A 15,108-nucleotide genomic window follows, 5' to 3' on the forward strand; every position below is an offset into this window, starting at 1 on the left:
CTGGAAATATGCTTATGTAAGGATTACAGCTTAGAAAGCCATATGGAGTTGTTTTACTCTGTCATTTTGAAAATCAATCCAATGAAAACTAAAAACAACAACAAAACACTTTCCATGCCTTATTTGCAAACTTCTCAACTCTTCTGCAGAACAAATAATAGCAGAAATCACATACTGGTTACCATCGAGTTAATTCTGACTCATGGTGACCCCATGTGTGTTAGAGTAGAGCTGTGTTCCACCGGGTTTTTGATGGCTGGTTTTTTGGAAGTAGATCAGCAGAACTTTCTTCAGGGACTACACAAAGCTTGTGTAAGGTACATGCTAGATTCAATACTTATTTTATGTATTAGGCTCACAGTGGTTAAATATTAGCCTGTAGTTAAGCATATTACACACAAGTGATCAGTATATGAGAGAAGGCCTGTTTCTACATTAGTCCTCCCCATTTCACCTTCTGATTCTTCTTTCAGCTATTCAGATCTATTCTCCTGCCTTAGATCGTTATCATACCAGAGAAACCATTCACTGCAATCAATGTGAGGATTGTGCTAATGTAAAGTAAAAAAATAACATATTGGCCACTAATGTATGCTGGTTTCCCTTTAGAGAGTACCTTGTCTACAGGCACCAATTCAAAAATATAGAAATAATGGCTTTCCAGAGAAAGTAACTGAATGGCTAACATTAAGTATATCACTCAAATTGAGCCCCACATCCATGAAGGAGGTGTGTTTTCTAATGAGAAGTCAAAAGTCCCTATGACTAAAGATAAAATTGATTCCCAAAACACCATGCGCTACACACTCTTGAATACCCTGACGTGGTCCATGACCCTTGGGGCATTTGTTCTGGTGGGCCATGGCTGCAGAATGGAAATCTTGCATGGTATTTAATCCATTTTGTCTTTGAATGTCTTAGGCATGTTGTCTTCGTGTATTTTGCACTCACCTTTAAGTCAGGTCTTTTATCATTCCCTCAATGGCGTTAAAGACCAAAGCAGAAAGAATGTATATATCTCGGAGGTATGAGTTTTGAAGGAAATTGATGAGTTCCTGGCATGGGGTACTGTGATGACTGTTTCATGTTCTAAAGAAAGAGATCCAGAGGATATCATAAAAGATTGATGATGTATCAAAAACAAGGAAAAGAGTGTTGAGATAAGAATGAATGAGTGTGATTTACTATTTATTACAGGGTAGTATTATTTAGTGCTTACCATGTGATTAGAACTGTCCAGTCACTCCATAAATATTATTTGATGTATTTTTTCTAGCAACCTATGTGGTATGAGCTTATTATTCCCATTTTATAGATGAAAAAACTGAAACTTAAAGGAGTTGGTGACCCTGTGGATTTTCATTATGGAGGAGATGATAGTTTCCTAATAGCTCAGTAAATTTTACATAGCTAAGGGAAAAAAGGGAGGCTTGGTGGAGTAGTGGTTGAGAACAGGCCACTAATCAAAAGGTCAGCAGTTCAAATTCAAAATTCATCAGCAGCTCCTTGGAAACCCTATGGGGCAATTCTACTCTGTCCTATAGGTCATTATGAGTTAGAATCCATTCGATGGCAATGGGTTTATAGGAAATAAAAGTTATAATAAAAGACTTGAAATAATACTTGTATCTTCTAGAAATATTCTGTTAAAAACAAAGCTTGTGTAAAATACATGCTAGATTCAAAGAACCTAAGAGCTAGAAAAATGGTGGTAGAAATAACATTTTTGTGTGATTCCATTTAAAAGAAAATTTAGACTAGATCCCACAGAGATGAATCCTGCACTTGTCATTTATCCATGCTCAGATTGCTCTATGAATGGTGGATGGATAAAGGAACATAACTAAGTTCAGAATTTGGAACAAGTGAAAAAGTCATTATATTTCCCAAATTGTCAATATTGTCTAAAATTATTCTATAAGAGGAAGATGTCATTCTATCACTAAAATGTTTGCTGAAGGTATTTGTGCTTACATTGTACAAGTGATATCTGAAAACAGCAAGTATAAAACCAACACTGCACCTTCTGGGGAGTCCTTTGCTTTCATGTTCCAAGATGTTTCAGGCACAGCAGAAATGATGAAGGTTGTTGTAATCTCAGTCTTTGCTATTGGCAATTTTCACATGCTTACTACTTTGTGGATTATTATTAAAATTAAAGCCCTCTAGAATTTTAAATAATTACATTTTGATAGTTTTTTTTTTGTTTGTTTGTTAATAAATAGTTTCTCTTGTTGAAACTTCTTGTCCATAGGAGTAGAGTTTTCCCATGGTTGTGAAGAAATCATTCTACAGTGAGGGCCTGTCAGAACACTGCAAAATTATGCTTTAGAAGTGATTTGTCTAGAGTTTAGTAATAGTACCAGGAAAAACTGCTTACCTTCTCAGGTACCTGATTATTTGACTTGTTTTGAAAAATAAAGCGATATTTGCAACCTTTAAAAATGTTGCTAGCTTATTAGCTGTACTTCTGAAAACACTAAAAAATGATGTTAATTCTCTGATTAAAATGATTTATGGATTGGTAAATGCTACAATTTTAGCCTTTTAAGAAGTTGTATCATTGCACTGTTTCTCTTTGATACAATGAAGGCACTGACATGATGAATATATTGTTATTTATACTTAAGTTGTCCTTAGATACTTTAATTGTATATAGTATAATAAACCTAATATAAAATGATAAGATTTTTAGGGCTGAAAACTTAAACTGTTTATGGGTTTAAAAATTCTCAAATTCATTTTCAATTAAAAAATTGTTAGCTATCAGACTGCCAAATGTATGCTTGCAATAACAGAAATGAAGTATAGCAGATAAACATTCAAAATAAAATTAATTAGCTAATTTCATTTCAAAATCAAATACTTGAGATAATGCAGGTACAATATAACATACACACATTTCAAGCAATATTAAAGATTAAGTGTCTTTTTAATTATTCTAGATCTTGCAGTAAAACTTGAGTTTTTCCCTTTTTAAAATATGTAGTGTATAAAAAATATTTAAAGTTAAAATAGTGTCTTGTAAGTATTTTCTTTTCACAAAAGTCTTAAATCACTTGAATAATTTTTCACAACTTAATAAATTACATTTTAGATATTTCAGAATTTCATTTTGTTCTTGAAAAGATTTTAAAAGCTTCTAATAGCTAAGAAATGTGAAGTTCCGAAATCAAGTAAAAACAAGCTTAAAAATTAGGAAAAACACCTCCCTAAGAAATCTGAGTGGAGCTGAGCTTCAATTTTAAACAAAAATTGTTTCTACAACATATATCTGAAAAAACAAATAAACAAACTGCCTTTGAGTTGATCCCAAATCATACCTAGTAAAAAAGTAAATTAAAAAAAAAGAAGTATTCACTGTCGAGTTCACTCTGACTCATGGCAACCCCACGCGTGTCACAGTAGAACGGTGCCCCACAGGGTTTTCAAGGGCAGATGTTTCTGAAACTAGATCATTAGGCCTTTCTTTTGAGGCATCTCTATGTGGGTTGAACCTCAAATCTTTGGTTAACAGCCAAATAGTTTACCATTTGCACCACCCAGGGACTCCATATACCCCATATAGCTTTTGGTTAGGAACCGTAGCACTTAACCACTATACCACCAGGGTTTCCATATACCCAGTAGTATACTAAATTACTAATATATTGTATGATAAATAAATTTCAAAATGCTCTTTGGATACTTTAAGTAAGACAGTATAACTCACATGTCTCCAGAGCAGGTAATATCCTGGGCACCATTAAAAAAAAAAAAATCAAATAAAATGGGTCAAGCACAATCACATATTAGCACCATTTTGCTCCTATGCTCCCTCCCACCTGGGCCATTATGCTTAAAACTGAGGAAAGTGTGCTTGTCTTAAATCCTCCCCTGGGTCATTTCACACTACAGCCTGCTTCTTGCTGTCACCTGGCACCCATCTTCCAAAAATAGCTCTGTTGGGTCTTTCTCATCTTTGCCACTCACTGTTTCTTGGAACTGATAGGACTGGTTCTAGTAGCCTTTGTTTTTCTAAGGCACCAATAATGCATGACTGGTGTGTTATGCATAAAAATAAATGCATTTTTATTAAAGGTTTAGGTATAAAGAGTTATTGTACCAAAGACAGAATACAACTACAAAATGAATGTTAGAGAGTCATGGTCATGAGGAATGCCTTACTAACATTGCCCCTCCAGCACCCTGAGTTTTCTGCCATATTCTCCTATCTTTCTACGTCAACAGTTGTAAGTCACTGAGCTTGGGAAGAAGTAGCCCAGTAGATATACTTTATTTTATTAACACAGTGCTTTGAAAATATATTTGAATTTAGAGCTTTCTAAAAACATGTATTTTTCAAGTCACTAATCTTTGTGTCTTACCCTTTTATATACTTCTGTTACCTGCTTAATCCATGAAGTTTGTGACTTTTCATTAGACCCTTCTTCCAATTCTCTCCTTTAGGGAACCAATTCTTCTGAGAGGAGACAAATGGCAACTCCGAAGTTCTGAATGTAAATGGACTAAATGCACCAATAAAGCGACAGACAGTAGCAGAATGGATAAAAAAAAATACCACCCATCTATATACTGCCTACAAGAGAAACAGCTTAGACTCAAAGACACAAACAAAAATTCAAAGGATGAAAAAAAATATATCAAGAAACAATAATCAAAAAAGAGTAGGAGTGGCGATATTAATCTGTGACAAAATAGGCTTTTAGGTAAAATACCCCACAAAGGATAAGGAAGGACACTAAATAATGATTAAAGGGTCAATACACCAGGAGGACATGACCATAAAAAATATTTATGCACCCAATGACAGGACTCCAAAATACATAAAACAAACTCTATCAGCATTGAAAAGAGAGATAGCTCCACAGTAATAATAGGAGACTTCAACACACCACTTTAGGTGGAGGACAGAACATCCAGAAAGAAACTCATTAAAGAGAGGGAAAATATAAATGCCACAGTCAACCAACTTGATCTCATAGATATGTACAGAACACTCCACCCAACTGCAGCCAAGTATACTTTCTTTTCCAATGCACATGGAACATTCTCCAGAATAGACCAACATATTAGGCCACAAAGCAAGCCTTAATTAACAAAATCCAAAACATCAAAATATTACAAAGCATCTTTTCTGAACATAAAAAAATAAATAAAGCCATAAAATAAATAAACAGGGAAAAATGAAATATGTGGAAAGTGAACAACACCTTGTTCAAAAACTACTGAGTTACGGAAATATTGCTGATGGAATAAAGTCATTTACAGAATCAAATGAGAATGAAAACACATTCTACCAGACCCTTTGGGACACAGCAAAAGCATCACTCAGAGGTTAATTTATAGCAATGAATGCACATATTCAAAAAGAAGAAAGGGCTAAAACCAAAGCATTAACCCTACAACTGGAACAAATAGAAAGAGAGAAGCAAAAGTAGGCTCTGGCAGCTGAAGAAAAGGAAATAATAGAAATCAGAGCAGAATTAAATGAAATAGGGAATAGAAAAACAGTTGAAACAGTTAAAAAGATCAAAAGCTGTTTCTTTGAAAAGAAAAACAAAAACAATAAACCATTAGCCAAACTGATAAAAGAAAAACAGAAGAGGAAGCAAATAACCCAAAGAAGAAATGAGATGGGCAATATCATAACAGATCCACCTGATATTAAAAGAATCATAACAGAATACTATGAAAATTGTACTTTAACAAATTTGAAAACCTAGAGAAAAAGGACAAATTTCTAGAAGCACACTACCTACCTAAACTAACACAAACAGAGGTAGAACAACTAAATAAACCTGTAACAAAAGCACAGATTGAAGAGGTAATTTAAAAACTCCCGACAAAAAAAAAGTCCTGGCCCTGACAGCTTCATTGAAGAATTCTACCAATCTTTCAGAGAAAGTTAACACCACTCCTACTAAGAGTATTTCAGAGTTAACACCACTCCTACTAAAAGTATTTCAGAGCATAGAAAAGAATGGAATACTCCTGAACTCCTTCTATGAAGCCAGCATAACCCTGATACTAAAACCAGGTAAAGACCACAAAAAAGAAAATTACAGACCAATATCCCTCATGAACATGGATGCAAAAATATCAACAAAATTCTAGCTAATAGAATTCACTAAAATATCAACAACAACAAAAAATTCACCTTGCTAAGTGGGATTCACACCAGGTATTCTTTTTTTTTATTCAGGAATGGTTCAACAATGGAAAAACAATCAACGCAATCCAACAAATAAATAAAACAAAAGAACCATACAATATTATCAATTGATGCACAAAAGGCATTTGGCAAAGTCCAATACCCATTCATGATAAAAACTCTCAGAAAAAATAGAAATAGAAGGGAAATTCCTCACCATAATAAAGGGCATTTATACAAAGCCAACAGCTAACATCATTATAAGAGAGTCTGAAATCATTCCCCTGAGAATGGAAACCAGACAAGGATGTCCTTTATCACCAGTCTTATTCAACATTGTGCTAGAGGTCCTAGCCAGAGCAATTAGGCTTGAAAAAGAAACAATGGGCATCCAAATTGGTAAGGAAGAAGTAAAATTATCCCTATTTGCAGATGATATGATCTTATACACAGAAAACTCCAAAGAATTCACATGAAATCTACTGGAACTAATAGAAGATTTCAGCAAAGTATCAGGATACAAGATAAACACAAAAATCAGTTGGATTTCTCTATACCAACAAAGAGAATTTCAAAGAGAGATTGTGGAGAGACTGGAACACTTTTGCACTGCTGGTGGGAATGTAAAATGGTACAACCACTTTGAAAATTGATTTGAGGCTTCCTTAAAAAGCTAGAAATAGAAGTACCATAGGATCCAGCAATCCCACTCTTTGGAATATATCCTGGAGAAGTAAAAGCAGTCATAAAAATAGAGATATGTACACCCATGTTCACTGCAGCACTTTTGACAATAGCAAAAAGATGGGAACAACTTAAGTGCCCATTAATGGACAGACAGATAAACAAATTATGGTATATTCACCCAATGGAATACTACACAATGATAAAGAACAACGATGAATTGAGAAACATCTCATAACATGGATGAAGCTGGAAAGTATTATGCTGAATGAAATTAGTCAGTGGCAAAAAGACAAATACTGTATGAGACCACTACTATAAAAACCCAAGAAAAGGTTTAAACACAGAAGAAAACATTCTTTGATGGTTACAAGGGTGAGAAAGGAGGGAGACAGGAATTCACTAACTGGACAGTGGACAAGAATTGTCTTAGGTGAAGGAAAGGACAGCACACAACAGAGGGGAAGACAGCACGACTGGACTAAACCAAAAGCTGAGAAGTTGCCTGAATACAATCAAACACTTTGAAGGACAGAGCAGCAGGGCTGGGGTCTAGAGACCATGGTTTCAGGGAACATCTAAGTCAAGTGGCATAACAAAGTTTATTAAGAAAAAGTCCTGCATCCCCACTTTGCTGAGTGGCGCCTGGGGTCTTAAAAGCTAGGGAGTGGCCATCTAAGATGCATCAACTGGTCCCAACCCACATGGAACAAAGGAGAATGAAGAACACGAAAGACACGAGGAAAATATTAGCCCAACAGTTAGAAAGAGCCACATAAACCAGACTCCATCAGCCTGAGACCAGAATACTAGATGATGCCTGGCCACCACAAATGAACACCCTGACAGGGCACACAACAGACAGTCCCTGAAAGCACAGGAGAAAAGTCACCTGTAGAACTCAAATTCTAGTAAAAAGACCAAACTTAATGGCCTGACTGAGCCTGGAGGGACCCCAGAAGACGTGGCCTTTAGACTCTCTGTTTACCCAGAAGTAAAACCACTCCCAAAGCCAACTCTTCAGTCAAAGATTACATAACAAGGTGTGTATAAATTTTTATACGAGAAGCTAACTTGAGCTGTAAACTTTCACCTAAAGCTCAATTAAAAAAAAATGCAATGAATCCCAAAGGATTCATTAAAAGGAACATAATATCCAGAATAAGGGACATGATAGCCACACAAGATCAACTGCATCTGGTGTACTGTGATTCTTTGTAGGTGTATTTTAGGATGGCCATTTGCAAGTTACAATTATCCAGAAGTATTGAAAATGTGGATGAAAATGATTTATAACAAATATCAAATGACTAATAACCTAATGGAGTGATTAGACTTAATTGTGCATTACCTCAGATGACTTAAAAAAGCTTTGTCTAATTCTCAACATCAGAACATTTCTAAAGATAAGTATGTCTTAAAGTAGGATAGGCTAAAATATAAGAAAAAGATAATTTTCTGTCTTTGAATGCGTTACAGGAATAAATGAATAACCATTTGACAGGTAGCTTTAGGAAATTCCCATATTGTTGCAAGGATGTTAAGACTTCATTTAGATTAAATGGTTCTAGAAGAGATGACATTCAGATACTCACCGTTTCTCCACATGGATTGCTTAGCCAGGGTGCTCTGCATTTTTTAGACCAAGTGTCCTCAAAAGGAAATAGCTCTCAGTAATGTTGATTTTAACAGGTCAAAATAGAGATCCCTTGTTTCTCTTTTACTGAGAGTTCAGAATGCAGATCTCAGTTTCTGAGTTGCTCGTGTAAATGTTATGAATCAAAAGTTATACTTCCCTAATGTATCTCCTTCATAGCACTACCTGAGCCAATTGTCGAAGTCTCAAGTTTTTATCCAGGGTTTGAATATACAAGAGATCTCATCAAAAACATGCACATAGAAGGTCCCTCAAGATTTCTGATCACCAGGAATGCTCTATTTGGAAAACAGAGCACTTAAAATTCTCTTTCCTCATCCTTCTTAGGATGCTGTCCTCAGCTCCCTTGTGTACAATATTCTCTCTCAGTGTTGAAATAGTAGACAGGCTTTATATTATTGACTAGAAATTAAAGTCTGGCAGGCTTTGTTCTAGGAGGTCCTCATGACAACAGCTTCCAATGTGAATACGATTTCTGAAATATTTAAAGACATATTTTAATCTATTTATTTAAGATTTCAAGAAATAGCTCATTATGGTTGTTAATGTTGCTCTTTGTAGTTTTGAAGACTATTATTATTGAACACTTACTATGGACCACACACAATTCTAAACTTGTTACATTTATTAACACATTTAATCCTCACACGGCCCAATGTGAAAGATGATATTAGGCTGAATCATGTACAATTTCATGTGATTTAACGTAATATGTTATGACCATTTGAAAAATAACGGAGCTGAGGCACAGAAAGGCAATTTGCCTACACTTACCCAGATAGTGAGTTGAACTTTAGTTTGCTCATAAAATGATTACATTTAATATGCTACATTTTTAAATCATTCATTCATTTATTTAATACATGTGCAAAACACCATGTTGTGTGTTAAAATATACACTTAGAAATACAAAAGTGTATATTAAAAAAAAAACTGCTGTTGAATTTAATACGTATTTTACAAGCAGTTTTATAGCACTAAGCTAAGTGGGAGATCTACAGATTGAAATTATCAGCAGCTCCAAGGGAGAAAGATGTGGGGGTCTGCTTCCTTAGAAATTTACAGTCTTGGAAACCTTATATGGTCACCATGAACAAAAATTGCCTCAACAGCTGTGGGTTCTTTGTTGTTGTTGTTGTTTGTTTTGTACATCAAATAATGTCTGAAGCACTCTACAGCTTTAGTCCTCCCAAGTTTATCTATATGCATTATGCTCTTTTATGCGTGAGGAAACTGAACCACAGAAAGGTTAATCAACTTTTGAGCATGTAGGCACTATCAGTAATTATTTTAAGACAACTGTAAAACAAAATTGTGCATAATAAGCTGAGATATCTGGTTATCTATTTAGAAAAAGGAAACTGCGGTGAAGTAGTGGTTAACAGTTCAGTTGCTAACCAAAAACCCAGCAGTTAGAATCTACCAGGTGCTCCTCGGAAACCCTGCGGGGCAGTTCTACTCTGTCCTATAGGGTCTCTATGAGTCAGAACTGACAAGACGCCAGTGAGTTTTATTTAGGAAAAAAAAAAAGAGTTTCTGCTATGGTTAAAGACTTGTAGATCATTCATTTCCACATTAAAATTATGTATTTTCCTGTTATGCACAAAGCTTTGTGAGAGGTGCTAAAATTATCATGGTGAACAAACTAAATACAGGACCTTTTCTTAGGGGGATTACTGTCCTGTACTGTGCTGTGCTCTCCAACACGACAGCCACTAACTACATGTGGCTATTTAAAATTTAACTAAATGAAATGAGGTTAAATGTTTACCTTCACAGTCACACTAGCACATTTCATGTGCTCAGTAGGCGCACGTGACCAGTGACTACTGTGTTGGGGAATGCAGCGAGAACATTACCACTATTGCTGGAATTCTACTGGACAGTGCTAGTCTAGTGGAGGAGGGAAAAATAATGAAATAATCGATTTGGCCTAAAATCGTAAGTGGTGTGGAACACAGGTTCGTTTTGCCACGAGACCCTACTATTTTTGGCTTCAAGCATACAAGTATTTGCATAACTAGAGGACATCACTCTATTGATAGAACCCAGAAATTTTTCTTTTTTTATTGTGCTTTACATGAAGGTTTACAGAGCGAATTAGTTTTTCATCAAATGATTAATGCACATATTGAGTTATGACCTTGGCTGTGATCCCAGAGACCTGTCAACACTCTCCCCTTCACGGCCTTGAGTTTCCCAATTCCATTTTCCCAGCTTTCCTGTACCTTCCTGCCTTCTCTTCTTTATCCCTGGCTGGTGTGCCCATTTAGTCTTGTATACATGGTTGAGCTTCCTGTTTTATGGGTTGTTTTGTGAGCCTGTCTAATCTTTGGCTGATGGAACTCTGGTGGTGCTGTGGTTAAGAGCTGCTAACCAAAATGGGCAGTTTGAATCCATCAGCCACTCCTTGGAAACCCTACAGGGCAGTTCTACTCTGTCCTATAGGGTAGCTATGATTCCAAATCAACTCCATGGCAATGGATTTGGTTTTTGGTTTTGGAAATCTTTGGCTGAAGGGTGAACCTCAGGAGTGACTTCAGTACTCAGTTAAAACTGTTTCCGGACTCCAGGTTCATTTATGTTGTAAGATGTTTCACAAATTCATCATTGTTCTTTATCATTGCATATTATTCCGTTATGTGTATGTACCATTATTTTTTATCCGTTCACATGTTGATGGGCATTTAGATTGTTTCCATCTTTCTGCTGTTGTGAATAGTGCTGCAATGAACACAGGTGTGCATATATCTATTTGTGTGATGGCTCTTTTTCCTCTAGGGTGTATTCCTAGTAATGGGATTCATGGATTGTTTTGATATTTCTAATTACAGCTTTTTAAGGAAGTGTCATATTGCTTCCAAAGTGGCTGTACCCTTATACATTCATGCCACTGGTGCATAAGAATCCCAGTCTCCCCACAACATCTCCAGCATTTATAATTGTTTTTTGGATTAGTGCCAATATTGTTCAGATGAGATTGTATTTCAATGTAGGTTTTTTTAAAAATAATTTTTATTGAGCTTTAAGTGAACGTTTACAAATCAAGTCAGTCTGTCACATATAAGCTTATATACACCTTACTCCATACTCTCACTTAATCTCCCCCTAATGAGTCAGCCCTTCCAGTCTCTCCTTTCGGGACAATTTTGCCAGTTTCTAACCCTCTCTACCCTTCTATCTCCCCTCCAGACAGGAGATGCCAACACAGTCTCAAGTGTCCACCTGATACAAGTAGCTCACTCCTTATCAGCATCTCTCTCCAACCCATTGTCCAGTCCCTTCCATGTCAGATGAGTTGTCTTCAGGAATGGTTCCTGTCCTGGGCCAACACAAGGTTTGGGGACCATGACTGCCAGGATTCCTCTAGTCTCAGTCAGACCATTAAGTCTGGTCTTTTTATGAGAAATTGGGGTCTGCATCCCACTGATCTCCTGCTCCCTCAGGGGTTCTCTGTTGTGCTCCCTGTCAGGGCAGTCATCGGTTGTGGCCGTGCACCATCTAGTTCTTCTGGTCTCAGGATGATGTAAGTCTCTGGTTCATGTGGCCGTTTCTGTCTCTTGGGCTCATAGTTATCGTGTGACCTTGGTGTTCTTCATTCTCCTTTGATCCAGGTGGGTTGAGACCAATTGATGCATCTTAGATGGCCGCTTGTTAGCATTTAAGTCCCCATACGCCACATTTCAAAGTGGGATGCAGAATGTTTTCATAACAGAATTATTTTGCCAATGACTTAGAAGTCCCATTAAGCCATAGTCCCCAAGCTCCCACCCTTGCTTCACTGACTTTTGAAGCATTCAGTTTATCCCGGAAACTTCTTTGCTTTTGGTCCAGTCCAGTTGAGCTGACCTTCCGTGTATTGAGTATTGTCCTTCACTTCAACTAAAGCAGTTCTTATCGACTAACTAATCAGTAAATAACCCTCTCCCCCCCTCCCTCCCTCCCCCCTTCATACCCACAAAAGTATGTGTTCTTCTCAGTTTATACTATTTCTCAAGATCTTATAATACTGGTCTTATACAATATTTGTCCTTTTGCCTCTGACTAATTTCACTCAGCATAATGCCTTCCAGGTTCCTCCACGTTATGAAATGTTTCACATATTCGTCACTGTTCTTTATCAATGCATAGTATTCCATTGTATGAATATACCACAATTTATTTAACCATTCATCCATTGATGGACACTTTGGTTGCTTCCAGCTTTTTGCTATTGTAAACAGACCTGCAATAAACATGGATGTGCATATATCTGTTCGTGTGAAGGCTCTTGTATCTCTAGGGTATATTCTGAGGAGTGGGATTTCTGGGTCCTATGGTAGTTCTATTTCTAACTGTTTAAGACAACGCCAGATAGATTTCCAAAGTGGTTGTACCATTTGACATTCCCACCAGCAGTGTATAAGAGTTCCAATCTCTCCGCAGCCTCTCCAACATTTATTATTTTGTGTTTTTTGGATTAATGCCAGCGTTTTTTTTTTTTTTGGAGTGAGATGGAATCTCATCGTAGTTTTAATTTGCATTTCTCTAATGGCTAATGATCGAGAGCATTTTCTCATGTATGTGTTAGCTGCCTGAATATCTTCTTTAGTGAGGTGCGTGTTCATATCCTTTGCCCACTTCTTGATTGGGTTGTTTGTCTTTTTGTGGTTGAGTTTCAACAGAATCATATAGATTTTAGAGATCAGGTGCTGGTCGGAGATGTCACAGCTGAAAATTCTTTCCCAATCTGTAGGTGGTCTTTTTACTCTTTTGGTGAAGTCTTTAGATGAGCATAGGTGTTTGATTTTTAGAAGCTCCCAGTTATCTGGTTTCTCTTCGTCATTTTTGGTAATGTTTTGTATTCTGTTTATGCCTTGTATTAGGGCTCCTAACGTTGTCCCTATTTTTTTCTTCCATGATCTTTATTGTTTTAGTCTTTATGTTTAGGTCTTTGATCCACTTGGAGTTAGTTTTTGTGCTTGGTGTGAGGTATGGGTCCTGTTTCATTTTTTGGCAAATGGATATCCAGTTATGCCAGCACAATTTGTTAAAAGGGCTATCTTTTCCCCAATTAACTGACCCTGGGCATTTGTCAAATATCAGCTGCTCATATGTGGATGAATTTATATCTGGGTTCTCAATTCTTTTCCATTGGTCTATGGGCCTGTTGTTGTACCAGTACCAGGCTGTTTTGACTACTGTGGCTGTATAATAGGTTCTAAAATCAGGTAGAGTGAGACCTCCCATTTTCTTCTTCTTTTTCAGTAATGCTTTACTTATCTGGGGCTTATTTCCCTTCCATATGAAGTTGGTGATTTGTTTCTCCATCACATTAAAAAATGTCATTGGGATTTGGATCAGAAGTGCATTGTATGTATACATGGCTTTTGGTAGAATAGACATTTTTACTATGTTAAGCCTTCCTATCCATGAGCAAGGTATGTTTTTCCACTTAATAGGTCCTTTTTAGTTTCTTGCAGTAGTACTTTGTAGTTTTCTTTATATAGGTCTTTTACATCTTTGGTAAGATTTATTCTGAAGTATTTTATCTTCTCGGGGGCTACTGTGAATGGTATTGATTTGGTGATTTCCTCTTCGATGTTCTTTTTGTTGATGTAGAGGAATCCAAGTGATTTTTGTATGTTTATCTTATAACCTGCGACTCTGCCAAACTCTTCTATTAGTTTCAGTAGTTTTCTGGAGGATTCCTTAGTGTTTTCTGTGTATAAGATCATGTCATCTGCAAATAGAGATTATTTTACTTCCTCCTTGCCAATCCGGATGCCCTTTATTTCTTTGTCTAGCCTAATTGCTCTGGCTAGGACCTCTAGCACAATGTTGAATAAGAGCGGTGATAAAGGGCATCCTTGTCTGGTTCCCATTCTCAAGGGAAATGCTTTCAGGCTCTCTCCATTTAGAGTGATGTTGGCTGTTGGCTGTTGGCTTTGTATAGATGCCCTTTATTATGTTGAGGAATTTTCCTTCAATTCCTGTTTTGGTGAGAGTTTTTATCATAAATGTGTGTTGGACTTTGTCAAATGCCTTTTCTGCATCAGTTGATAAGATCATGTGGTTTTTGTCTTTTGTTTTATTTATATGGTGTATTACATTAACGGTTTTTCTAATATTAAACCAGCCTTGCATACCTGGTGTAAATCCCACTTGGTCGTGGTGGATTATTTTTTTGATATGTTGTTGAATTCTATCGGCTAGAATTTGTTGAGCATTTTTGAGTCTATGTTCATGAGGGATATAGGTCTGTAATTTTCTTTTTTTGTGATGTCTTTACCTGGTTTTGGTATCAGGGATATGGTGGCTTCACAGAATGAGTTACGTAGTATTCCGTCATTTTCTTTGCTTTGCAATACCTTTAGTAGTGGTGGTATTAACTCTTCTCTGAAAGTTTGGTAGAACTCTGCAGAAAGCCGTCTGGGCCCTGGCTTTTTTTTTGTTGGGAGTTTTTTGATTACCCTTTCAATCTCTTTTTTTGTTATGGGTATATTTAGCTGTTCTACTTCTGATTGTGTTAGTTTAGGTAGGTAGTGTTTTTCTAGGAATTCATCCATTTCTTCTAGGTTTGCAAATTTGTCAGAGTACAATTTTTCGTAATAATCTATATGATTCTTTTAAT

The sequence above is a fragment of the Elephas maximus genome, chromosome 17 (genome assembly GCF_024166365.1).
Source record: "Elephas maximus indicus isolate mEleMax1 chromosome 17, mEleMax1 primary haplotype, whole genome shotgun sequence".
Taxonomy (NCBI): Eukaryota; Metazoa; Chordata; class Mammalia; order Proboscidea; family Elephantidae; genus Elephas; species Elephas maximus.